This window comes from Triturus cristatus, chromosome 2_2 (assembly GCF_964204655.1).
Source record: "Triturus cristatus chromosome 2_2, aTriCri1.1, whole genome shotgun sequence".
Lineage (NCBI taxonomy): Eukaryota > Metazoa > Chordata > Amphibia > Caudata > Salamandridae > Triturus > Triturus cristatus.
This window is the reverse complement of record NC_140582.1, coordinates 991,374,265-991,401,113: the sequence shown is the minus strand read 5'-3', so window position 1 is coordinate 991,401,113 and position 26,849 is coordinate 991,374,265. Positions and strand designations below refer to the sequence as shown.

Here is a 26,849-nt window from a genome sequence, read left to right as displayed (position 1 = left end):
TACAACAAACAAATGATGGACGGAATGCTGACAATGCAGACATTCTCCCCCAGTCAAGAGATCTGGGTTAAATCCATCGTTCTTTTGCCCACTACACCACCCCAGTTTAGACATGGCCATATGCAAATCAGTCTTGACCCTGTGCCTCATGGGAACAATCCAGCCCGAACTGCCAAGCCATGTCTTCCCTGGACCGGAATCAAGCATCGTAGGACCGGTTTCTGGCTATCAGCCATCATCTGCCAAGATAGCTTGACTCCAGTGGCGTAGTGAGCACGGGTCCCACGTCTGGGAATACCCATCCCACTTTGGGCGAAAAGCGTTACAACAAACAAATGATGGACGGAATGCTGACAATTCAGAAATTCTCCCCCAGTCAAGAGATCTGGGTTAAATCCATCGTTCTTTTGCCCACAACACCACCCTAGTTTAGACATGGCCATATGCAAATCAGTCTTGACCCTGTGCCTCATGGGAACAATCCAGCCCAAACTGCCAAGCCATGTCTTCCCTGGACCGGAATCAAGCATCCTAGGACCGGTTTCTGGCTATCAGCCATCATCAGCCAAGATAGCTTGACTCCAGTGGCGTAGTGAGCACGGGTCCCACGTCTGGGAATACCCATCCCACTTAGGGCGAAAAGCGTTACAACAAACAAATGATGGACGGAATGCTGACAATGCAGACATTCTCCCCCAGTCAAGAGATCTGGGTTAAATCCATCGTTCTTTTGCCCACTACACCACCCCAGTTTAGACATGGCCATATGCAAATCAGTCTTGACCCTGTGCCTCATGGGAACAATCCAGCCCGAACTGCCAAGCCATGTCTTCCCTGGACCGGAATCAAAGATCCTAGAACCGGTTTCTGGCTATCAGCCATCATCAGCCAAGATAGCTTGACTCCAGTGGCGTAGTGAGCACGGGTCGAACGTCTGGGAATACCCATCCCACTTAGGGCGAAAAGCGTTACAACAAACAAATGATGGACGGAATGCTGACAATGCAGACATTCTCCCCCAGTCAAGAGATCTGGGTTAAATCCATCGTTCTTTTGCCCACTACACCACCCCAGTTTAGACATGGCCATATGCAAATCAGTCTTGACCCTGTGCCTCATGGGAACAATCCAGCCCGAACTGCCAAGCCATGTCTTCCCTGGACCGGAATCAAGCATCCTAGAACCGGTTTCTGGCTATCAGCCATCATCAGCCAAGATAGCTTGACTCCAGTGGCGTAGTGAGCACGGGTCGAACGTCTGGGAATACCCATCCCACTTAGGGCGAAAAGCGTTACAACAAACAAATGATGGACGGAATGCTGACAATGCAGATATTCTCCCCCAGTCAAGAGATCTGGGTTAAATCCATCGTTCTTTTGCCCACTACACCACCCCAGTTTAGACATGGCCATATGCAAATCAGTCTTGACCCTGTGCCTCATGGGAACAATCCAGCCCGAACTGCCAAGCCATGTCTTCCCTGGACCGGAATCAAGCATCCTAGGACCGGTTTCTGGCTATCAGCCATCATCAGCCAAGATAGCTTGACTCCAGTGGCGTAGTGAGCACGGGTCCCACGTCTGGGAATACCCTCCCACTTAGGGCGAAAAGCGTTACAACAAACAAATGATGGATGGAATGCTGACAATGCAGACATTCTCCCCCAGTCAAGAGATCTGGGTTAAATCCATCGTTCTTTTGCCCACTACACCACCCCAGTTTAGACATGGCCATATGCAAATCAGTCTTGACCCTGTGCCTCATGGGAACAATCCAGCCCGAACTGCCAAGCCATGTCTTCCCTGGACCGGAATCAAGCATCGTAGGACCGGTTTCTGGCTATCAGCCATCATCAGCCAAGATAGCTTGACTCCAGTGGCGTAGTGAGCACGGGTCCCACGTCTGGGAATACCCATCCCACTTAGGGCGAAAAGCGTTACAACAAACAAATGATGGACGGAATGCTGACAATGCAGACATTCTCCCCCAGTCAAGAGATCTGGGTTAAATCCATTGTTCTTTTGCCCACTACTCCACCCCAGTTTAGACATGGCCATATGCAAATCAGTCTTGACCCTGTGCCTCATGGGAACAATCCAGCCCGAACTGCCAAGCCATGTCTTCCCTGGACCGGAATCAAGCATCCTAGGACCGGTTTCTGGCTATCAGCCATCATCAGCCGAGATAGCTTGACTCCAGTGGCGTAGTGAGCACGGGTCCCACGTCTGGGAATACCCATCCCACTTAGGGCGAAAAGCGTTACAACAAACAAATGATGGACGAAATGCTGACAATGCAGACATTCTCCCCCAGTCAAGAGATCTGGGTTAAATCCATCGTTCTTTTGCCCACTACACCACCCCAGTTTAGACATGGCCATACGCAAATGAGTCTTGACCCTGTGCCTCATGGGAACAATCCAGCCCGAACTGCCAAGCCATGTCTTCCCTGGACCGGAATCAAGCATCCTAGGACCGGTTTCTGGCTATCAGCCATCATCAGCCAAGATAGCTTGACTCCAGTGGCGTAGTGAGCACGGTTCCCACGCCTGGGATCACCCATCCCGCTTAGGGCGAAAAGCGTTACAACAAACAAATGATGGACGGAATGCTGACAATGCAGACATTCTCCCCCAGTCAAGAGATCTGGGTTAAATCCATCGTTCTTTTGCCCACTACACCACCCCAGTTTAGACATGGCCATATGCAAATCAGTCTTGACCCTGTGCCTCATGGGAACAATCCAGCCCGAACTGCCAAGCCATGTCTTCCCTGGACCGGAATCAAGCATCCTAGGACCGGTTTCTGGCTATCAGCCATCATCAGCCAAGATAGCTTGACTCCAGTGGCGTAGTGAGCACGGGTCCCACGTCTGGGAATACCCATCCCACTTAGGGCGAAAAGCGTTACAACAAACAAATGATTAACGGAATGCTGACAATGCAGACATTCTCCCCCAGTCAAGAGATCTGGGTTAAATCCATCATTCTTTTGCCCACTACACCACCCCAGTTTAGACATGGCCATATGCAAATCAGTCCTGACCCTGTGCCTCATGGGAACAATCCAGCCCGAACTGCCAAGCCATGTCTTCCCTGGACCGGAATCAAGCATCCTAGGACCGGTTTCTGGCTATCAGCCATCATCAGCCAAGATAGCTTGACTCCAGTGGCGTAGTGAGCACGGGTCCCACGTCTGGGAATACCCATCCCACTTAGGGCGAAAAGCGTTACAACAAACAAATGATGGACGGAATGCTGACAATGCAGACATTCTCCCCCAGTCAAGAGATCTGGGTTAAATCCATCGTTCTTTTGCCCACTACACCACCCCAGTTTAGACATGGCCATATGCAAATCAGTCTTGACCCTGTTCCTCATGGGAACAATCCAGCCCGAACTGCCAAGCCATGTCTTCCCTGAACCGGAATCAAGCATCCTAGGACCGGTTTCTGGCTATCAGCCAACATCAGCCAAGATAGCTTGACTCCAGTGGCGTAGTGAGCACGGGTCCCACGTCTGGGAATACCCATCCCACTTAGGGCAAAAAGCGTTACAGCAAACAAATGATGGACGGAATGCTGACAATGCAGACATTCTCCCCCAGTCAAGAGATCTGGGTTAAATCCATCGTTCTTTTGCCCACTACACCACCCCAGTTTAGACATGGCCATATGCAAATCAGTCTTGACCCTGTGCCTCATGGGAAGAATCCAGCCCGAACTGCCAAGCCATGTCTTCCCTGGACCGGAATCAAGCATCCTAGGACCGGTTTCTGGCTATCAGCCATCATCAGCCAAGATAGCTTGACTCCAGTGGCGTAGTGAGCACGGGTCCCACGTCTGGGAATACCCATCCCACTTAGGGCGAAAAGCGTTACAACAAACAAATGATTAACGGAATGCTGACAATGCAGACATTCTCCCCCAGTCAAGAGATCTGGGTTATATCCATCATTCTTTTGCCTACTACACCACCCCAGTTTAGACATGGCCATATGCAAATCAGTCCTGACCCTGTGCCTCATGGGAACAATCCAGCCCGAACTGCCAAGCCATGTCTTCCCTGGACCGGAATCAAGCATCCTAGGACCGGTTTCTGGCTATCAGCCATCATCAGCCAAGATAGCTTGACTCCAGTGGCGTAGTGAGCACGGGTCCCACGTCTGGGAATACCCATCCCACTTAGGGCGAAAAGCGTTACAACAAACAAATGATGGACGGAATGCTGACAATGCAGACATTCTCCCCCAGTCAAGAGATCTGGGTTAAATCCATCGTTCTTTTGCCCACTACACCACCCCAGTTTAGACATGGCCATATGCAAATCAGTCTTGACCCTGTGCCTCATGGGAACAATCCAGCCCGAACTGCCAAGCCATGTCTTCCCTGGACCGGAATCAAGCATCCTAGGACCGGTTTCTGGCTATCAGCCATCATCAGCTGAGATAGCTTGACTCCAGTGGCGTAGTGAGCACGGGTCCCACGTCTGGGAATACCCATCCCGCTTAGGGCGAAAGGCGTTACAACAAACAAATGATGGACGTAATGCTGACAATGCAGACATTCTCCCCCAGTCAAGAGATCTGGGTTAAATCCATCGTTCTTTTGCCCACTACACCACCCCAGTTTAGACATGGCCATATGCAAATCAGTCCTGACCCTGTGCCTCATGGGAACAATCCAGCCCGAACTGCCAAGCCATGTCTTCCCTGGACCGGAATCAAGCATCCTAGGACCGGTTTCTGGCTATCAGCCATCATCAGCCAAGATAGCTTGACTCCAGTGGCGTAGTGAGCACGGGTCCCACGTCTGGGAATACCCATCCCACTTAGGGCGAAAAGCGTTACAACAAACAAATGATGGACGGAATGCTGACAATGCAGACATTCTCCCCCAGTCAAGAGATCTGGGTTAAATCCATCGTTCTTTTGCCCACTACACCACCCCAGTTTAGACATGGCCATATGCAAATCAGTCTTGACCCTGTGCCTCATGGGAACAATCCAGCCCGAACTGCCAAGCCATGTCTTCCCTGGACCGGAATCAAGCATCCTAGGACCGGTTTCTTGCTATCAGCCATCATCAGCTGAGATAGCTTGACTCCAGTGGCGTAGTGAGCACGGGTCCCACGTCTGGGAATACCCATCCCGCTTAGGGCGAAAGGCGTTACAACAAACAAATGATGGACGGAATGCTGACAATGCAGACATTCTCCCCCAGTCAAGAGATCTGGGTTAAATCCATCGTTCTTTTGCCCACTACACCACCCCAGTTTAGACATGGCCATACGCAAATGAGTCTTGACCCTGTGCCTCATGGGAACAATCCAGCCCGAACTGCCAAGCCATGTCTTCCCTGGACCGGAATCAAGCATCCTAGGACCGGTTTCTGGCTATCAGCCATCATCAGCCAAGATAGCTTGACTCCAGTGGCGTAGTGAGCACGGGTCCCACGCCTGGGATCACCCATCCCGCTTAGGGCGAAAAGCGTTACAACAAACAAATGATGGACGGAATGCTGACAATGCAGACCTTCTCCCCCAGTCAAGAGATCTGGGTTAAATCCATCATTCTTTTGCCCACTACACCACCCCAGTTTAGACATGGCCATATGCAAATCAGTCCTGACCCTGTGCCTCATGGGAACAATCCAGCCCGAACTGCCAAGCCATGTCTTCCCTGGACGGGAATCAAGCATCCTAGGACCGGTTTCTGGCTATAAGCCATCATCAGCCAAGATAGCTTGACTCCAGTGGCGTAGTGAGCACGGGTCCCACGTCTGGGAATACCCATCCCACTTAGGGCGAAAAGCGTTACAACAAACAAATGATGGACGGAATGCTGACAATGCAGACATTCTCCCCCAGTCAAGAGATCTGGGTTAAATCCATTGTTCTTTTGCCCACTACACCACCCCAGTTTAGACATGGCCATATGCAAATCAGTCTTGACCCTGTGCCTCATGGGAACAATCCAGCCTGAACTGCCAAGCCATGTCTTCCCTGGACCGGAATCAAGCATCCTAGGACAGGTTTCTGGCTATCATCCATCATAAGCCAAGATAGCTTGACTCCAGTGGCGTAGTGAGCACGGGTCCCACGTCTGGGAATACCCATCCCACTTAGGGCGAAAAGCGTTACAACAAACAAATGATGGACGGAATGCTGACAATGCAGACATTCTCCCCCAGTCAAGAGATCTGGGTTAAATCCGTCGTTCTTTTGCCCACTACACCACATAGAGTGCAGTGGTGTAGAGTGCAGTGGCATACAGTGTAGTGTCATAGAGTGAAATGGTGCAGAGTAGATTAGAGTGACTTAGAGTGGATTGGTGTAGTGTATAGTGGCATAGACTAGAGTGATGCAGAGTAGAGTGGTGTAGACTGTTGTGGCATACAGTGTTTTGGCGTACAGTGCAGTAGAGTGGTGTGGAGTAGAGTGGTGAAGAGAAAAGTTCAGTGGTGGAGAGTGCAGTGTTGCAGAGTAGAGTGGCACAGAATAAAGTGGTGTAGAGAGTTTTGCCCAGTAGTGTGACCTAGAGTGAAGTGGCATACAATGGAGTGGTACAGAGTAGAGTGGAGTGGTGCAGGGTAAAGTGCAGTGCCATAGAATGGAGTGATGCAGAGTGTAGTGGCATAGAATGCACTGGCATAGATCATAGTGGCGTACATATGATGAACATGATTGTCTAAAGAATTGTTATTTTTAGTTGCTTCATGCATTTTATTTTCATTCTTCTGAGGAGAGACAGCACACCTGAAGAGAAGTACATAATGTTCTTCTCTCTTTTTCATCAATACAGGTTCTAATTGAAAATATGACAATCGGGTCAATATATCCCATTTCCAGGAGCCCATAACAAGATACGGCCTCCCTCTCTTTCACTTTCTAGGTCCTGAAGAAAGCCCACCGGACCCACAAGGGCAACTGTAAGGGCTGAAACATGTCGACCTTTTTATGGACACCCTTAGTGCACTAGACCATTAATAGTCTTCCAGTGCACGACAACATTTTAAAATATCTCGAATCCGGTTTGATTAAAATACGCATCTGGATGTACGAGATTTTAATATCACTTCTCTTCACTTCACTTAACACATTCACCCATCTCTTGATCACTACTGCAATAACCAGTGGTTCAACCTCCTGGTGGAGGAAGCACAAAACTAACCCTATGATGATGCTGTCACATAACTAATAGCAGAGCGGAGAATCAAGATACACCGCTTTCTCGACGTGCGTACGTGAATGAGGGTTTTTTATTGGTATACTATACGAATATCGCAAACCCTGGTTACTCAGGTCAAGTGATCCATTCCCCATTTGATATTTATAGTGTAGAGTGATGCAGAGTGCAGTGACGTAGAGTGTGGTGGCATGGAGTTCAGTGGTAGAGAGTGCAGTGTTGCAGAGTAGACTGTTGTAGAGTGCAGTGGTGTATAGTAGAGTGACATTGAGTGCATTAGCGTAGAGAGCAGTCGCGTAGAGTACAGAGGTGCAGAGTAGAACAGAGTAGTGCAGAGTGCAGTGACGTAGAGTACAATGGAATAGATTACAGTGGCATAACGTGTTGCAGAGTAGAGTATAGTAGTGTAGAATGCAGTGGTGCAGAGTATATTGGCATAGAGTACAGTGGAATAGAGTCCACTGGCTTGGGAAAAAGTGGTGCATAGTGCACTGGCGTAGAGTGCAGTGGCTTAGAGTACAGTGTAGTGGTGCTGAGTGGAGTTGCATAGAGTACAGTGGCATAGAGTTGAATGTTTTAGAGTAGAGTGGAGTTGTGCATGGTAGAGTACAGTGGCGTAGTTTTGAGTGGGGTAGAATCCAGAGTAGATAAAAGTGGCATAGAGTGCAGAGTAGATTAGAGTGTTGTCGAGTGCACAGGTATAGAGTGGAGTGGTATAGAGAAGAGTGCATTTGAGTGGAGTGCAGTGGCATAGAGTGCAGTGCTGCAGAGTACAGTGACATAGAGTGCAGTGGTGAAGACTTCAGTGGTGCATAGCAGAGTAGTTTGGGATAGAGGGCATTGGTATAGAGTAGAGCGGTGCAGAATAGAGAGGCGTAGAGGAGAGTGGTGTAGAGTAGAGTGCAGTGACACATTGTGGAATAGCGTGGAGGGGAGTGGCGTAGCGCGCAGTGGTGCAGAGTAGAGTTGACAGGAGGAACGTGAGTATGCATGGTGTGATAGCGCACTGCCATAACAGACAACACATTTTCAATTGAAATGACCATTAAATTTGCTCATACATACAGTTTAACTGATAAACGTATACAGCACACAAATAATAATTTGTGGAAATGTAATCACCTAGTGCATTGATTTGTTTTGATCATATTAAAATAATTGATTCCACCACACTTCAGAATTATCAAAGAATGTGCTTCATTTGTGCTTTTCTAATTTTGATATATTCTGAAATATCTACACCGTTAATTTGCAGACATTTAAATGTTGCTGCATGCTAGAAAAAAAATTGTACATAGTACAACCTTCCTTAAGTGCACCCACAGTAGCCAGCATAATTGTCACATATATCTTCTGACTTTGACATCAGAGAAAGTAAAATTATTCACAAAGGGCCTCTGCACTCGTGGCGGTGGCACCGCAGTCGTGGCGGGGGCCTGTGCTTGTGGTGGCACCTCCACAATGGATAACTGCAGTTCAGAGGTCCAGCCTGGAGTGCGGGACCTCTGCCACGATTGCAGGGCCTCCGCCATGAGTGTGGAGGCCCTTTGTAAATCGGGCCCCAAGCTCCCTGGATGACAAAGCCCACCTTTTGACCCCTGACTTTGAAAGCACAGTAAATGTGACAATATAAGAACAAGATTGAAATGCCTGGTTACATAAATCCAGTGCTGGAGGAAGAATATAGTAAATAGTGTTGGGGCAACGGAAGGGACGAATTCAAGCTGGACAACCTAAAACAGACAGAGCCAGCAAATAGAAAGCAAGCAAATGTGAGTTACAAACCACAAAAGCCAATGGTAAGCAATGGGCGGAATATATTGGCTGGGAAGTTTTCCGAATGTCCTCAAGATATCATTAAGAATTTCTGTCTGGTACGCGTCGACCTAAAAAAGCCGTGGGGAGAGCTCTTTAAATTGTTATGTGTGTAACTGTTCAGTAGCAACAGATACTTCTGCCATTTGTACAGTGCATGCATCTCTCTTACTTAGAGGAGTTGAACAAAGACAAAAAAAACAGTCTTTTCAATCATAGTTTGTCTAAATCCTTATGAAAAGATAACAAGCTGTGTACCTTTGTTTCCCTCAGTTCCATTGACATCTAGATATTAGGCTCCAGAAAGCTCCCAGCCAGGTGGACGCACAAACGAAGGGTTGATCGCTCTTTAAATCAGGCCTTTGTTTTTGGGCCAGTTGGCACTGAAAATAAGAAGTCCCCTCACTGTCTGTAGGTTTGCTGCACTGAATGGAAAGAAGACAACATGCGCTGCTTGAATGTGTCCCTGCGTCGGCAAATTACACTGGGAAAAATTCAGCATATTTCACTGGGTACAGCCTGGACCCCAGATCCAGCTAAATAATTGCTGCTAGATCCAGGATTGGACTGGGCTCCCCCCTTCCTCCTCCATCATTTTCTGCCTTGGAAGCAGGGCTAGATTTGAATTAAACTTCCATTACTCAGAATTCATCGAAGTATATCTTATGTATCAAGGTCAAAAAAGCATGCTCATAGGGAAAAATGGAAATAAGGGAGCACAGAGTAGGGAGGGTGTTAGGGTTGTTTTGTAGGGTATTAATATTGCTTTGGAGAATAAGTAACCATCCTTGCTTCACATATGAACACCATTAAACAAAAAACGTCTTCAAATGGAAAAGAGCTGAACGAATATGTCTTATTCATTTCTATAAAAAAAAAAATATTTTCTAACTTTCTTAATTCTATCAAATGGCGAGCAGTCATTGCCGTCGCCACAGCGACCCTTCAGTACAAAGTTCAGCTATTTTAAAAGTGAAAAAAAACATTAGCAAATCCTCTCATGTTAATCAGGCCTGGCCTTGTCTCACCAGACTAATGTAATCAGGAACATTTTGGAGCTGCGCTAGTTTCCAACATTGCTTTAGAGAACATTAGGGACGAAGGACTGTTTTTGTAAGATAGGGATATTGTTTTGTAGAAATGCCCAAACATATTGTCAATTTACTAAGCTAATATTTAATTTATAAACTATGAATAGCCATCGTTGATCAACATATATACAACATTATACAAAATATCTTCAAACTGCATTAAAAATGTGCAGCTATCTGAATCCGTTTTGCTGAATTATATGTTTCTAGCTGCCTCAGTACTATCTCATCGTGATCAGTCACTGCCCTCTGCAGGCCAGTGGCGAACATAGCACAGCGAAGCATTAGTACATTTCAAACATCTTCAGGTGATAGTTTGCTCCGACATTGCCAGGCTACTGTAATTTAAACAATCAATCATCATACTCTTGATACTAATACCCACAGAAGGCTTTGGGTGACAGTATCTCCGCCATTGCTCATTTGGCACGGCATTCACACTTTTGTTCAGCCCACAGCACCTTTCCTGGTCAATTTTGGAAGGTCCCACATGGCAATATTTACAGAGGGAAAAATGCCCAGTAATTTTTAGGATAGAGTTTGGTGTGGTAGGTGTTGGATTCCGAATGCTAGGCTGCATTTCCGAGCTTGACTTCGGAAATGGGGGTGTTAAACTTGACACTGCGGTCTCTTTATTCACTGAGTCCAGTAAATTCCCCATGCCCGGGGCCTCTCTGCCCCACTTGTGATCAGAGACCCAGTGGGGGACTTGGTCAGCGAACCCCCACTATTGGAATGTAGGCTGTCATCACATTTTGAATCGCCCAACAGAACAGACTTTCCGTGTGCAGTTTATCAGGCAGCATGCATGACAGGATCATGTCTGTTTACTTTCTCCTTCCACACCTGGAAGGGACAGCTACTGACAAGCTAAAGAGTTTGCCTCAATCTATAAACGTCTGCACTACCCTGACATTCCCAGGTCTTCTGCTACCACACCCTGCTCGTGCGCTCTTCAGTGCACTCACGGCGGTACTGGCTACTGCTCCACCCCGTTCTCCCTGTTTTAATGATTAACAATATTATCAGCTTCCACATTCCTGATTATTTATTTTATTTTTTATTCCTGAGCACCCTGCAGCCTCCGTGCACCCTAATAACACAGTGTCAATCAATGCATAAACGTTTGAAGTGTTGCCGCCACCACCACCAGTAGCACTAGGACCATTAATAGTACTACACCACCACCAGTCCCCCTACCTTATAGCCACTAATAATACCCCCATTACCACCACCATTACCCCAATACGAACAGTGCCGGCATTTCCACCATCATTACCACAGCACCACTATCACCATTACTACCATCACCATCAATACTATTACCACCACCACAACTATCACTAGCATCACAGCATCACTACCAACATCAACAAACACAGCCATTTCAAACACCGCCATCACCTCTGCTACTGCCAGTGTCACCACCGCTACTACCACAACTGTCATTACTGCCACCACTACAACAATTTTGAGTAACGATGGGGGCAAAAGCTCTGCATGCTTATCAATATTGTGTGTAAGAGAAACATTAAGCTGCGCATACGTGTGAGAGACGTGTGTCTGCTATAAATAATTTACAAAAGGTCAGGCGTGTTTTGGCTTTGCCAACGCTTGTTTTTTTTTGTATGTTATATATTCATGTGCCAAAGAAACTCGTTTGAGAAACAAGAACATGTTTGAGAGCTCTTCGTCTGAATAGGACAACCCTTGCTAGATTTTTGAAATTCCTTCTTATATAGAAGTACTCTAAATGGGTAAGCAAACGAAAACTAGCATTCCCACTGCAATAGGTTTTGCATTTACGCGAGTTTAAACTATTGGCATTGTAAATGACAAAGCCTTTTATTTATGTTTTAAAAACCAAAACATAAATAAAAGGCATTGTCATTTTTAATGCCAATAGCTAGGGTGACCAGAATTTGAAAGTAAAAAAAACGGGATATTTCCTAAAGATAGAAGAAGGACCACAGTTTTACTTCAACCCAGAGCACAGAATGACAGTGCTCCTTAACAGAGAAATACAGAAGAGGCAGTAAAAACATACATAAAATGCCCTTTTTAGAGCTCGCAGCATGCCTGTTGATTAAATTGCTTTATTATAATAGCTGATAATGGGACCGGGGGGACCGCAGCGCGAGCCGGGTTTCCCCCTGGGAAGGTTCGCGCGATGGTACAGACCACGCAGCGAATCACGAGTTAGGTAGGGGGCGGGGCTTAGGTTTTCACCGTTGGAAAGGCGTTTAGGCGGGAAACGAGCGCTGAGGCAATGAGACGGTCGTTTTTTGTGACCCTCCCTCCCACCCTGTTTTTTCTGTAAAAAAAAAAACAAAAAAATATTAATAATAATAAAAAAAATATATATATATATATATATATATATATATATATATATATATATATATATATATATATTAATGAATTTTTTGATCTTAAGTCACGTTTAGGACAGGTGACATTTTGTTTCATTTCATGTGTGTTTCTTTCATGCGGTTTTTTGAGGGTTTGGATAGTCTGGAGCGGGCTTATCCTTCCCTCTGGGGCGGGGGGAGGGTGGAAGAAAAGCTGGACAGGTAAACCAAAATGGTCAAAAAGGAAATGATGCCATTGGGGCAGTACATGGGGTAATTTATGGTAAATTTTGGTTGGGGTACTTTTGGAATTGTTTGTGGCAAAAATGTTTGGGAAGCAATTTGATAATATTTACATTGTCTCAATAAGTGGTTTTTAGTTACCTGTCCTAATAAAGTGACCTTTTTTGCTAAGTCAAAATTTGGTGGTCTGTCTTATTGCGCGATGATCCCTGCTTTGCAAAATATAAAAAGGGACCTCCCACTGATTTTAGCCGACCCTTTCTAAAAACCTGGATATGAGCATAATTATCTGAAATCTGCCGGGACAGTGTTACGTTTATAGGTATTGACCCTTCCATTACACCGTTCTGAATTGCATTGCAGTGTCCCTGCGCGGACACCATACCATCAGTGAGGTCACCAGCTGTGAACTGTCAGGTTGACAGTTGACAGCTGATCGCCGACCTGACTGGATGTGTTTAAGCTCCGAACGCTGTTGGAGCCTGTGTTGGCGTTATTAATTAAAGAACTCACATAATTCATATTGCGTTGGAGTTCTTCACAAAGTGGCGACGAGCGCCAACACTGAACCCACAGACTAAATTCAACTAAATATTTTAAAATGAAGCAGTTGACCGTGACATTCCAGTAAACTTAAAGGACTATTGAAAATAATCCGATGTAAACGAAGATAAAAGAAGATGGAAATAATTCTTGCTAAACGAGATTTGTATCTTCAGTAAAAAAAAAAGAAGACTCATCTGCGTCTTTCAAGAAAAATAAATACATCATTCAACGCTGTAAAGATAAAGAAATTAAGGTACAAACTCTTCTTAACCAAGTATACAACTACTGTATTAATTATCTTCGTTGTGCACATTGGAATAATAAGACGCATTTCAACTGTCAAAACTAACGGAAATCTCTGTGCACATTAGAATAATAAGACGCGTTTCAACTGTCAAAAGTAACGGAAATCTCTGACGCACCACAGCTGTTTCCTACGCATACGCGCCAGTGACATCAGCGACGTGGCGGCCATCTTTGAGCTGAGTATACCTGAAAACCCAGTCTAGTTGGCGTCACTACGTCGTCGGCGCCATTTTGAGAAATAAAATAAACAATCGCGCTTCCAGCGCTACATGCCAAAGCCGTATCATACTTCAGTGGAAACAATTAATGAGCGCACGCCGGAACATTCGGAAGGAAAAAAAGTAAGGCAAAATCTTTCGGCAGTCGCTTGAATAATTTCACAACAGTTATAATTGCTGTCCATTTTGTTACTGCAATAGACACTGTTTGTTCAGGTTTTGGATGAGAAACACAAGCTTTTAGAGAATACTAAACATATAGTTTGTTTAAGCACTAGGAAGCTGTTTTGTGGTGCACAAATAAAACGCTTGCACTAAAAAAAAGACATACAAGTCAGCTCAAAATAATCTGGGTTTAAACTAGAAAACACACAAATTCAGTATTTTATCACTGTAGTAAAAATCAAATACATTCAAAGCGATCAACATGGCTTCTGGTTGTGTGTGGAACCTGTCCCCTCCAGAAACTTTCCTACATGCTGGTGGAGAGCCTGCCCTCAAGTGGGAAGAATGGAGGGAATATTTCTTAAATTATATCTCCACATTAGAGAGGACGAGGAAGTAACAGCAGAAAAAAATTTAAAATGCTCATGCATTGTTTAGGAGCAGGAGGAATAAAAGTATACAATGCAATCAACAAGAAAATTAGAGCAGTAAATGAAGGTGATATGTTCACCAACGCCATAGATGATCTCAACACATATTACAAACCTACAGTTTACGTAGGAGTAGACCGCTATAAATTCTTCCATAGGAAGCAGGGAGAAAATGAATCAATTCATGATTACGTGTCTGCACTCAAAAATCTTGCTATAAATTGTCGTTTTGGAGCACTACATGACGAGTTTATTAGGGATCAAATAGTGATGCAAGGTTCAAACTCTAACATCCAAGACAATTTGTGGGCCAAAGGCGAATACCCTCTACAAAACATAATGGATATCCCAAGAAAGGCCGAGCTCACTGGACGTTGTGCTAAAGCTGTTCTATCGGAGACTAAAGAGAAGAAGGAAGGAGACACGGTAAGCAGGGTGACAGATAGAAAAAACTACAACAAGCAAAATTTGATTCAAAGGAACTACAAAACTACATACATGAGAAATGAAGCAAAGAACTGGGGCCACTGTTACAGATGTTTGAGCGCATCACACTGGCTAATGACCCTAAATGCCCTGCACGAGAAGTAAAGCGTACTCATTGTGGTGTAAAAGGACATTACGTCAAAGCCTGTAATAAAAGAAAGCCACAAATGGTTAAAGTGGTGGAGTACAATGAAGAAATTAATGAGAACGAGCCTGACGTTGATGACATTAACATGTTTATACTGAACATCGATGAAAAACAAGACAACGACGTCAACGAAATTAGCGCAACTAAGTCTATTACAAAAACAAAGAAACCTATATGCTGCATGTCAATAGGTGGTGTGGACATTAACATTGTTGCAGGCTCTGGATCACCTTACACAATAGTTAACGAGGGAGTCTGGAGAGAACAATTTGTACCAACACTTGGAGGTAAACTTGAAAAACCTGACATAAAAATCAGATCGTTCACCGGAGAGCCCATAGACGTTTGTGGCTACAAAAAATTGAACTTTATATACAAAGGTCGTGAAGCAGAAGGTAATCTATATGTTTCAAAAGTGGGACCATCGGTACTAGGATGGATGGATCAAGGTAATCTGGGTATCATCCTAGACCCAAGCAAAATGGAACCCGTGTTATGCTTATATGACAACAAAGATTATGCTGATTCTCTACTAAAAAAATATCCAAAAGTATTTAGTGGAGCTGTAGGAGTGTTGAAAGGATATCAACATAGGATCAAACTTAAACCAGTGACAACACCCGTAGTACACAAGGCGAGGAACATCCCGTTTGCAATAAAAGATGAAGTGAAGACCCAATTAGACCAACTTATGGTTGAAGGAATAATTGAAAAGGTGGACGCATCTGAATGGGTCGAACCCCTTGTCGTAGCAAAACGGCCCAATGGCAAGTTGAGACTCTGTGTAGACCTGCGCGACTTGAATCAAAACATTATTGTGGAACAGTATCCACTACCAAAAATTAACGAGATGTTGGCTTCCACAAAGGGCATCAAGTGGTTTTATACAATCGACCTAAAATCAGCATATCACCAGGTAACTCTGCATCGCGATAGCAAATCGCTAACTACATTCATTACACCTTTTGGGTGTTTTAGGTTTACACGCGCGCCTTTCGGCTTGGCCTCCGCAGCCGCAATGATCCCAAGACTCATGAATAACATCTTCGAAGGAGTGCCGGGAATACTACTCTTTCAAGACGACATCCTAATTATGGGCAAGACTAAAGAAGAGCATGATTGCAGGGTAGAACAAGTATTAGAGATACTTGACAGAAAGGGTTTGACTGCAGAGCATTCCAAATGCAAGTTTGCAAGCAATTCAGTCAGCTATCTTGGTCACCAAATAACCGGCAATGGTATCAGCCCAAAAAGAGAACTCATACAGGCAATAAAAGACTCACCAGTGCCAGCAAACAAGGATGAACTGAGATCCTTCCTGGGATTGGTGGAGTTCTACTCTAAATTCATCAAGAATTTCTCACTAAAAACATACGCTCTAAGACAGCAGCTAAAACTAATGAACAAATTTGAATGGTCCGAAGAATGCGATGAAGCCTTCCAAAATTTAAAAGCAGACATGTGCACAGCTTTACCCCTTCAAGGTTATGACCCTACGTTACAAAACTTTGTTACAACAGACGCTAGTAATAAGGGGTTAGGCGCTGTACTCACCCAAAAGAACACCAAGGGAGTAGAACACACAGTGGCTTTTGCCTCACGCTCGCTTAAACAAGCAGAAGAAACATTTTCGGTAATAGAGCGTGAGGCGCTAGCTTGTGTGTGGGCCCTAGAACACTTCAGGCAATACATTTGGGGCAGAATGGTAAATTTGTGCGCTGATCATAAACCTTTAACTAAACTGCTTACAACGAAAGGTTTATACACGGCTTCGCCAAGACTAGCTAGGCTATCAGTACGCCTGTTTGATTACGTGTACAATGTCCAATATGTCCCAGGTGTAAAAAACTTTGTTGCAGACTATCTAAGCAGAATGCCCATCACTAAACCCAGCAGTATTGATTACAACGAAATGGATGAATCTTGTATAGCGAATGTCCTAGAAAAATCCCGTGGTATCACAAAAGAAGAGTGGTTCCTTGAGCAAAATAGGGACAACATCATTTGTCAGGTTATAAAAAAAATGACTTAAGGGTGGACGGTCAAAAATAAATTAACAGAACCCCTTAAACACTTCTGGGAGGTTAAAGACGAATTATCTCTAGAGAACGGATTCTTATTAAGAAGTGGAAGATTTGTACCACCAAAGGCAATACAAACAAAGATACTTAAAATATGCCATGAAGGACACCTAGGAATCGCAAAAACCAAGAGCAGGATCAAGAACACGTATTGGTGGCCAGGTGTCAGTCTTGACGTAGAGAGAACGGTAAGGAACTGCAAATTGTGCATGGACTCTGACAAAACACAGGTGACGTTTAGACCACATCTGCACCCCATTCCCTGCCCTTCGATGCCGTGAGATAGAATAGGTATCGACATAATCTGGAAAAATGGTACGTGGTTGTAATTATTGATCACTTCACCAAGTGGCCGGAGGTAAAAATTATCAGCAAACCAGATGCACTAAATGTAGTCAAATTCATGGACGTTACCTTCGCACGCGAAGGTCTACCCAAACAGATTGCAAGCGACAATGGGGCGCAATTCACGTCAGAAATATATAAGAACTACATACTCAGGCACAATATAAAACACAAATCAACGTCAGTTTACCATCCAGCCGGTAATGGGGCTGTTGAAAGATTCAACAGAGTCTTAAAAGGCATAATACAACTTGCAAACAGTAGCAACCTCAACTGGAAGCAAGAAATTTTCAAAACCGTGTGGGCGTACAGAATCACGCCCTGTGAAACGACAGGACACAGTCCTTTTGAACTAATGCGTGGAAGAACACCCCTTTCAAAGGACAATGTCGGCTGGATTGCAGCAACTAAAAGAGTACACTGGTCTTCACGACAAGTCAAAGAAAGACTCACGCAGGCCCAGCTCAAGAACAAGATAATCTACAACAACAAACACGGGTGTAAATATGTAGAACTCAAGGTGGGTGACACTGTCAAGGTAAGGAAAAGTGGTCACATTGGTAAGAATCAAGACAGATATACTTCTCCACTGTCCGTACGTGAGGTGTACTGTAATTCTGCACTCTTGAGTGACGGTAGGGTATGGCACTTTTCCGCCCTTTCTGCATATAAAAATCCAATCAAGAATAGGGATGACGCCATGCCCACGGAGCCCATAGAAAACACTCCACAGACAACTAAAAGCAACAAGACATCACTCTATTCCTCAGACTATGAGTTCGACTATGAGTTTCCTGCACCTTCTACCACGGCGGGATGCAACATTTCACGATCCATCTCAACACCAGCCAACGTATCCAACAATTAGACTAACGCAGCGAGAGCTAGGCGTGCTTTGCCTCCTACGCCCTCAAGTGATGCATCACAACTGGTTAGCAGGAGCCGAGCAGGAAGGTTGTTAGGTCCATCGGCTAAACTAAAAGATTATGTTTGTGAAAAGTCATCACTGAACTTATGGCTTGAACTTATCTACTACCATTCTATTTCCCTTTCTATTCCATTCTATTTCCCTTTTGTTCCTTGTTTGTAAAGGGGGAAGATGTGTTACGTTTACAGGTATTGTCCCTTCCAGGACACCGTTCTGAATTGCATTGCAGTGTCCCTGCGCGGACACCATACCATCAGTGAGGTCACCAGCTGTGAACTGTCAGGTTGACAGTTGACAGCTGATCACCGACCTGACTGGATGTGTTTAAGCTCCGAACGCTGTTGGAGCCTGTGTTGGCGTTATTAATTAAAGAACTCACATAATTCATATTGCGTTGGAGTTCTTCACAGACAGCTGGCGAAAAACTGGGACTACCGGGGAAAATGCTTGTTTTCCCCACTTCGACCACTGGGTGAAACAGATTGAATGCCAAGAATACTAACTTCATTGACAAGATGTACCGAATGACCAGGTCAATGTGGAGGTAGATGGTCACTACGTTCGATAAGGTCAATCGCAAGACAAACTGTATATTTTAAAAGTTTAAAAGGAAACCCTTGAAAATGCGTTCACAACAGGTCTGGAGGCATAGGTGCGATATCCTACTAAGTGATTAGGTGCACCCATGGGACATGGCGACTAGCTTCTAACCCATAGCCAGCTCTGAGATACCCAAGATGGCGTCCCTTCCTATAGCCACACGCTGCTTATATTTTTTATGATTACCGCTGGGGGCTCCTAACAAAACTCTATAACCTATTGTTACAGGAACAACTCCCCCCAAAGGCCACTGCTCAACATCCGGCATTAAACCTAAGGACGGCTAGTGCTCCAGAAGATACACGTTTTTATGCAGCGCCTGCAGAACTACAGAGGTCGACATAGACGAAGGACTAAAGTAGCTCACCGAAAGTCTGCACCATGCCTGTTTCTGTGGTGACTAGTGTAATAATGCAGAAAAGTGTGAGCCAAACTGGCCACTGATTTACCTCCCCTTGCGCATCTCTCTCTCCATTGTACCCATTGCCCTTCCTTCTTACATACCCCTTTTCACCAATGGGTGAGTAGCTGGTGCGAACTTATATATACAAGCGGAGGTGAAGGCGGACAGACAGTGAGTCACCTTGGGGGCTGCCCCAATACTCGAAGGGAAGGGGGGGTGCCATAAGCAGTGAAAGACCAGTGAACAATATAGTTTAAACTACTGCTTCAATCTAGCCAAGCATCCCAGTGACGAGCAGCGTGCTCAAGACTACAGAGGTGAGGGCAGGCTCTACACCTGCACCTCCATGAGTTCAAGCGGGGCAGGGGATAGGAGAAAACAGCAATCACCTTATTCTCTTAGCCTGGGGTTCAAAACAACAGATCACATTCAGCTCACCGTTCCACGTGGGCCTATATGGACCATGCGGTTAACTGCACCAGCATATTCCTCTATGTCAAATACTATTTAACATCCTTGCAGAACTTCAATTCCCGGCATCCATTGTAAGCGAAGTGGGTACTTTTTCACTAGCTTCTCAACTCTAGCACTACTAGCGGGGCACGCGTCTCACTCAGCATGGATGTTACTGCAGCCATGTCAAGTAAATGGTCTTGGTGAGAGTGCGTGTGTGCGATGTATATATATTTTTACTGTCAAAATATTCCCCGGTTTTCGTGCTTGTCAGCAACAAAGGAGCCGGTTAAAGTGACAGTACTGCAAAGAGCACACAATGCGCCAAAGGGCTCAGGAGGCTGGGCATAATTTGCATCATTTGCAGACTCTCGAGCTGTGTTTATTGTTTTGCCCACGGCGCTGTGGTCACGGTCTAGGAGCTGAACAAAGGGAAGTGAGGGGCAGAAAGAGAAAGTAGATTTCATTAAACTCCACGCAGAATGTTGCAGGAAAGTATGTTGTGCCTGCAGTAGGAAAAACTTGAGTAGAAAAAAGAAAGTAGTGCTTACAGACTAAATAAAAAGACGTACCGTGTAACACCTGAAGCAAAGGGGCCAGTAACCATGGTAGGCTACAAATGAAGATAAGGAGGGACTAACAAGCCAATTACTAAATCAGAAGCCAGCATTTACAAAGGACAAAGACACAAGCCAATGAAAATGTGGGGTGGGCTTCTCTTCCATACTCTACTACAGTAGATCGCCAGACAGCGCGTGCGCGCTGACTCAGGCTCGACCTAAAAAAGGAATACAAGTGGAGAAAATGATGAGTTAAATGGGTCATCATCTTTAGCAGGAGGAACTGTACGGTGGATTTTCATCCTTCAGTGATTCAGATTTTTATAGCAGGAAGTCAAGGAAAATACTGATTATAAAATGGGGGTGCATATTAGGAAGTATACGCTCTTGTTACTATTTGGGTTTAATTCGCAAAGATGAACTTAAATTTTAATGAATGGAAATAAGTATTCTCTAGTCTTAGATTTTGAGTTTCTTGTCATTCATAATGCATTTTAAAAATTATATGTTCTTGTTGATTTCCAGGCGTAAAAATAACAAAATACAAACATATAAGGTGGCAGGTTGCTTGACTGGCCATGCCTATGGGCAAACCTTCTGTAATATCCCAATAATATCCAAGTTAGTCCTGACCTGAGTCTGACTTTTTGGAAAGCTCCTAAGCCATGGATCGTTTGGATCTTGGGCCGGGAAGGCTGAACATATCTCCTTCCAAATAGGTGGCCCAAGTCACTACAGTCTCCGACCCTGTGTGGCGCTAGCTGGCATTGACAGTCAGTCCCGCCTGGTGCAGGCCCCAAAGCACTTCTCTGAGTTGACCCTGCCATGGCAAGCTAAAGACTGGAATATCATCAAGATTTGCTGCAATAAAGGTCTCCAGCTCAGACAGAACCCTGTCCACTAACTTCTGGAAGGTGGCAGGGTCATTCTTCATTCCAAAGGCATTACCTTAAAATGCAGGTGGTCCGGATTTGAGAATGCTGATCTCTCCTTTGCTCCCTCAGTCATGGCCATCTGCAAGTAACTGGAGGTCAGATCAAATGTGTTGGGATGCTTGCCAGCCCTCAACTCATCAATGGGCTCATCGACTCTGGAATAGGGTGTGCATCAGTCTTGCATCATTAAGTCCTCTCTAGGCCAGGTTCAACCACGGAACTGGTGGAATTTGGTGACTCTGCGTTATTTATCTAATGTGGATTTGGGGCCTTATTCTCTCAAATGCCATGTGGTGGAATTGTTGCCAATGAGTTTCCAGAAATTCAAGCTGTCAAGCACAAGTGAGATTTGGTGTACCCTAGCACGATTTCTATTGTGGGCGGTAGAGACCGGTTGCTGTCAGAGGGTTGCTTCTTGAGTAGATTTGCTCTCGCTTCAGAACACTTAACGATGGATTAAACCCAGTCTTTGTGACTTGAAGTGAATGTTTACATTGTTCAGCATTCTGTCCATCATTTGTTTCTTTTGCTTTTGTCGCCCTAAGTGGGAAGGGTATGCCCAGACGTGGGTCCCCTGTTCACTATGCCACTGGATTCAAGCTAGCCTGGCTGATGAGGAGTGATGCCCCGAAACAGGTTCCAGGATGCTTGTTTCTGTTCCAGGGAGGGCCTGGCTTGGCAGTTCAGGGTGAACTGTTTGCATGAGGAACAGGGTCAAGACTGATTTGCACATGGCTGGGTCTAAACAGGGGTGGTGTGGTGAGCAAAAGAACGATGGATTAAACCCAGATCTTGTGACTAGGGTGAATGTTTGCATTGTTCAGCTTTCCATCCATCATTTGTTTCTTTTACATCAGGATATGTAGAGCAAACCTCAGCTCCCTTTGTGTAACTGTCTAGAGTGAATGCACAAATAGGTCCTGTAAGTCTAAACCAGATGTTGATCGAAGTCTGGCTGCAAAGCAGAAAGAGTCATAAGCACATAGAAATGCCCACTTTCTAAAAGTGGCATTTCTAAAATAGTAATTAAAAATCCACTTCACCAATAAGCAGGAATTATCACCACAATTCCAAACATATCAAACATGGCAATGCTACTCCTTTCAGATCAAAAATTACCATCAGGGAATTACCAATGCAAACCTATGAGAGGAGTAGGCCTCACAGCAGTTTGAAACCAAATAGGCTGTTTGTCACTACCAGGACATGCCACATAATCAAGGCACATGTCCTACCTTTTACCTATACAGCACCCTGCCCATAAGGCTACATAGGGCCTACCTTAGGGGTGACCTATATGTAGTAAAAGGGGAGTTTCCGACTTGGCAAGCAAATTTAAACTCCAAGTAAATGTGGCAGTTAACTGCGCCTGCAGGCCCTTCAGTGGCAGAGGCCTGAGAGAGATATGTGTTGTAGGTAGATTAGATAGGCATCAGGACACGTCTTCAGGTTGTAAGATAGATTTATTAAGATAGCACAGCAGAGATAAAGCACTTCGCTAGCTGACCAGACCATCAACTGCCAAGACTAGAACATTCACATACCAGATAGAACACTCATAGGTAGTGAGAGAGGTTGAGGAGACATAAACACAAAGAATGGACTACTGACCCAAAGTAGCCATAACAAAGCAAGCACATATATACAACATATCTTCTTCCTTTACAGGAAACACAATAAACGCTTCAAACACCCAACAAAAGCTTAAAGCATGAAAAGGAAAAGCAAGAAAACATAAAACATGTAGGAGGTCAACGACCTCTTGGACTTCCAGATGACGAAAGCAAAGGGCAGGATAAGAAGAGGATCACAATGAGAATCATGACGAAAATCACGATGACATGACCACCTTCTTCCCTTCGATTGACGAAAAACAAAAAGAAACAGTCTACTCTCTACAATCCGTCTTTGTGGCCCTCAAAAACGGGAAGAGACAGCTTACGCACTCCAATCAGTTTTTCGTCTGTCGCGGCTAACTGCACACAGTTGAAGATATAAAAGTTCAACCAAAGCCTCAAATGCTCAATAGTTCTGGAAGAATGCTCCCTAAGAAAAATTTTAGCCAGAGTTCTTACAGTCCAAAAACGACGTTCTGGTTCTTTTCTTGGGTTACAGGCTAGGGTTGCAATATCTTCCCTAAACAAATATTTAAATAGAAATTCCACTTTGCAATTTTCCATTTGCATTTCAACTCTTAAAAAAAATTACAAAACTTCAATACTTTTGAAAGGTGGCATCTTTTCTTATGACTTTAAGTCTATATTTTTTTTCCTTCCATCTGCCACACCTGCTTTTTTTTTTTTTTAACCGCTCTGTAACTGCGCTTAAAAACAGAATCAATAAGGTACTCCTTTTAACGCTTCTTCGGTACCTCACCATATATATGTGCTGTTGAACATAACCACCAAAACGATTTGCTGTTCCGTTACCTTACTTTCATGGTCCTAGATCACCATTCTTGTATAAGGACACACTAACTCTCCACGAATCCTTTAATTCATTTGAGGTTTGTAAAATACCCATATAGCGATCATATTATTGATTTTTACAAAATGAGCCTCGCGTGAAATATTCCAAATGCCAACAAGGTGGCACTGTTCACACAGATAACAGCCCGATGACAAACTACCTTACGAGAAAAATGTGACACACAACTGATGCGATGCACGTTGAGTATTCCTTTAACCTCGAATGGTCTGTGCTCCCTTGTGTCGCTGTAACTAATGGCTGGTCTTTGTGCTGAAAGGGCTAAATTGCAGAAAGTGTGTGAGTAGCCAGTATCACACTTGGAATCACTTAAATACACACATGGCCCAAAAACGGAACTATCCATGCTTCAGTAATCCGAACAGTACCTATCACTATGTGCGTTTTCTCACCTTATGACAGCTTGATCGTGTCTGTTCGTTTCTATCAGCGCATGGTGACAGATATTCTCACAGAAATACGACCGGTGTTCTGGTAACCACGGGAACAGGGCAACAAGATGGCTGCCTGACGTTGCGTGTTGCGCGATGACGCGCACACGCTGAGAATACGGAAAGAATTCTTCAGGATTACTAACCGTGACGGTGGACGGATGACGCCCACAAGGAAGGCGCTGCCTCTCCGCTGACACCCCCGGAGATTCCACGACGTCATCAGAAGGAGTTAAGGCCTGTGGTAGTGCAGATCGGAACAGTCGCTTGAAACTCCCCCGCAGTAGCTGGCAGTTAAACGAGCAAGGAGAATCCAAAGGCACCCACCAGCTAAACGGGAATTCCTCTCCACAACTGACACATGGTAGGAGAACATGATGCAGGTTTCTTCACCTCCTTTCTCCGTTTTTTGTTCTTGAGTCTCTCCAAGTGGTGTAAGTGAGGCAGAAAACATTAAAAGTTCACCGTTATGATCTCACTGGTTTCTCAGGTCAAGTAGTACTTTTGTTCAGGTTGCAGTGGCAGGAGAAGAGGGATCGGGGAACTGTGATTTCGCTCCTTTGGTTCACTGAGAGTTGGGGTACTTCAGACTGGATTATTTTCCAATTTTTTTTTTCTTGCGTCTCAGAGGTTTCCAATTACTTCTCTTCCTTCACATAACAAGTTTCCTTAAGTTTAACAGCATAACAGAAGTGCCCAGTTACTTTTCCTCGCGTTACAGAGGTTACCAGTTTGTTTGAACTTTTTTTTTTTTTAAATAACTTGCGGCAGATTTTTTCTTTTCTTGATGATTCTGTGGGTTTCTTCTTATTTTGGTTGTAAACTTCTTTCATACAGCAGATTTCTATAAGTTTTGAGGCATACCAGAGGTATCTTGTTTCCTTTACCAGTTACTTTCAGGGTTTTCTTTCTTTACTCCTTTACATAACTTGTGGCTGATTTCTTCTTTTCGAGGTGTTTCAGTCGGTTTCTTGTGGTTGAATACTTCTTTCATACACCAGGTTACTTTAAGTTTTCCGGAATACCAGAGGTGTGCAGTTTCTTATTCCAGTTACTTTCAGCCCAAGTTGATGACAAGGTGTCTTGGGTTCTTGGTGCGAAGTGTTTCCAATGCTGCGCTGTGCTTCTGCCTTGGTCTGGTCAGTCAATTCGTCGCCAAAATGTTGTTAGTAGATTAGATAGGCATCACGACACGTCTTCAGGTTGTAAAATAGATTTATTAAGATAGCACAGCAGAGATAAAGCACTTCGCTAGCTGACCAGACCATCAACTGCCAAGACTAGAACATTCACATACCGGATAGAACACTCATAGGTAGTGAGGGAGGTTGAGGAGACATAAACACAAAGAATGGACTACTGACCCCAAGTAGTGTGGTAAATATTTCATTACCGGTACTATTTTTTATGCGGTAAAGTCTAGTAAGAATAACTCAGTAAATATAAGAGGCAGAATCCGTGGTATTAGAGGTTCTAAAAGGCTTTATTCCTCTACAAAGGAAATACAATTCGAACTGCAGGCTTCCAATTCCATCACCATGGGGGTTCAGGAAGGAAGGCCATACATTATTGACAGGTAATGGTATTTATATGGAAAGCATTACATTAAGACAGATGCAAGAGGCGTAACAGCTGATAATACAGATAAAATATGCATACGTAACTAAAAAAGGCGGACATATAGGCGTAACTTAGAAAACGTCATTATACATGATGTCACAAGTGGGTGGATCCATAAGAGAATCCTGCAATGTCAGCAGAAATATTTGGCAGAGATGCGCGCGCAGCCGCATGACGTGTGATTGACGTGCAACTAGAGGGTGAAGGGGACTTGACATTTAGCTCTACATGTGGAGACAGAAGTCTGGGGGTCATGTCAACCTAATCCCAAATCATATCTAACATCTTATGTTTAGAGAACTGTATTATCCAAAAGGAAAGCTCTCTCTATTCTATACTGACTGTTAGTGCGTGTACAAGCGTCTAAGTGGCTACATGAGATGCGAGGGGGCAGGAATCTTCCATGGTAACAGGGGCTATGAATTACTTGCATGAGGACAGTGAGGCCTGGCCCTTAGCACGGTAGCTGGAAGAATGTTTACCTAAACTACTAGACAGGAATGCATCGGATGAGGAGCGGAGCAGATAATCTTGAAGGTGAAATACAGTTTTTGGCAGGCAACAGGCTGGATCAGGCACCGTTAGCCGCGCAGGGAGTAGGACAAAGTTCATGGATACAGATGCAGGCTCGGACTGGAGCTTTCAGAGGCAGAAGGCAGGAAAAGGCTTGATGACAGAATTCAGGGCCTACTCGCCTGAATCTGTAAAATGTGGAAAGTGAACCACATAAAGTCGGTGGCCTTTCATACTTAGGAATGGAATATCTGACCCATTCATGGCGGATCTGAAAGAGGACATGTTGACGGTGGACGCACATATATTTGCGTCTTCAAAACTGGAACTGGAGGGAACATACATGTACTTATAACATGCACATGGAGCCGTTGGGGTCTACGGTAGGGGACATAACTGATCACAAAATTCATATTTCCTCATTCCCTCCTTGTCCCCTACGGACCCTCAGGAGATATCGATCTTCATCAATCCATCGATCTGTTCATATAGCATCATTTGTTCTTCTT

At 44.6% G+C, this 26,849-nt stretch overlaps 1 protein-coding gene across 3 annotated transcripts in view; it reads right to left on the bottom strand.

Annotated features, from left to right (window-relative positions):
* The window catches only part of SLC2A9 (solute carrier family 2 member 9), a 2,222,556-nt gene that overhangs the window by 1,820,850 nt on the left and 374,857 nt on the right, over positions 1–26,849 (bottom strand). The window lies entirely within an intron of this gene.